Source organism: Lathyrus oleraceus, chromosome 4, assembly GCF_024323335.1.
Source record: "Lathyrus oleraceus cultivar Zhongwan6 chromosome 4, CAAS_Psat_ZW6_1.0, whole genome shotgun sequence".
Classification (NCBI taxonomy): domain Eukaryota; kingdom Viridiplantae; phylum Streptophyta; class Magnoliopsida; order Fabales; family Fabaceae; genus Lathyrus; species Lathyrus oleraceus.
This window is the reverse complement of record NC_066582.1, coordinates 87,314,100-87,315,792: the sequence shown is the minus strand read 5'-3', so window position 1 is coordinate 87,315,792 and position 1,693 is coordinate 87,314,100.

The window sequence follows — 1,693 nt, the reverse complement described above, 5'->3', positions numbered from 1 at the left end:
TCTTCCTCGCGAAGACGATGATGAACAGTGTGCACGCGAAGAAATTTTTCCAGAATCATGAAATGAATGTATCAATCGAATCCTTATGCAACGTAGGTTACAAATCAAGAATTAATTCACTCCAAATCATCACCAATTGTGCAAATCGATCAAAATAAGTTTGATGCACCAAACTTCAATCACTCATATCCCTCTCAATAATGCACCATTTCACATGAAATTTAGCTCAGAATTACCAGCAACACAAGATCTACATGAACATACACATAAAACAGAGAATTAAAAGGATCGAAAATGTGACCTCTTGAAGAACAGCTCCTTGAAAACGCACGATCCAAGGCTTGCAATGATCCAAATCCAATCCAGAATACTTGTAATGATGTTTGATGAAGAAATTGAAGCTTGAAACCGTGTAGATCTAGCTTATCAATCAACTTCCATTCTTGAGTTCTTGAGCTTGCTATGCACAAATTCTAACCAAAATCAATGATCCAAGGCTTGATTCTCCATCTACTCCACTCAATGATTCAGAATATCAAAGAAAAATGCAAGGTTATGTGAAGAAATTGCAAGTTTTGGTTGAGAGGAAAATTTTGATATGAGATGAAAACTAGATCTAAAATGGTGAATCCCCCAAAATTCTGTTAGGATTATCAATATATACTCTGTCCTAATCTCATTTTAATTAAAGTTAATCATGGTTAATTTGAGATTAAGCAAAATAAGGGTGTTTGGTAAAATTTGAAAATTGCATGGTGCATGTAGTAAACCCACGTGAACAGTGTCATATGCTTGATCAAAGTCACTCAAAATCATTTTTTAAACACATTGGCAATGATAGAAAGTTCATACAATGCACCAATTTTGAATTTTTGAATTTCCCTCCAAAAAAGACTTGAAATAGCAAATGATCATGTGATGCAAATTCATGCAATGTGATGAATGTTTTGGAAACTTCATGTCATGAGAAGCAAAATGCAAAAAGAACCACCAAATTTGGAGTTATGAATCAAAAGTTATGGCCATTTGAAGTTCCATGCACACTTGGCAATGATTGGACCATATCTCCTCAACCATTCATCAGATGCTCATGATCTTCGACTTTTTGGAAATGGGAGAGAGATATATTCAACTTTCATGTTGGACAAAAATTCATATGAAGCTTCTTTGATGTTGGAAAGTTGAGTTGAAGTTGAACCAAAAACTTTCCATTTTTGGAAACTTGAAATTATAGGTCACTTTCCATTTTTGGAAACTTTTGACTTGACCTCAAATTCTTCAACCTTGATCTTTGGTATGATGAATAAGCATTGTTTGGACATGAATGGGATGAAGAAACTCAATTCCCACACTCAAAACCCACAATTGACTTTTCAGTTGGCTGCATTGGTCCTTAGATGACCTGAAAATGTTTTGATGAATTTGAGGCCTCAACCACTTGAGAATTTGCTTCAAAATGAACCTATAGCTCACATAAGCCCCATAGAATGATCACATGACTCATACCAAGAAAATACCATCTGCTCTTTGTACCATGAATTCACCTGATGCCTTGACCTGTTGACTGCTTAAGCTGCAAGTAACAAAGGTTAGATGACATATTTTTGTACATTTGGTTAGTGATTGAAAGAAAAGCAATGATATACAAATGCAAGCAATGCTTGGTGATCAAGAACCACTCTCAAGCAAGATC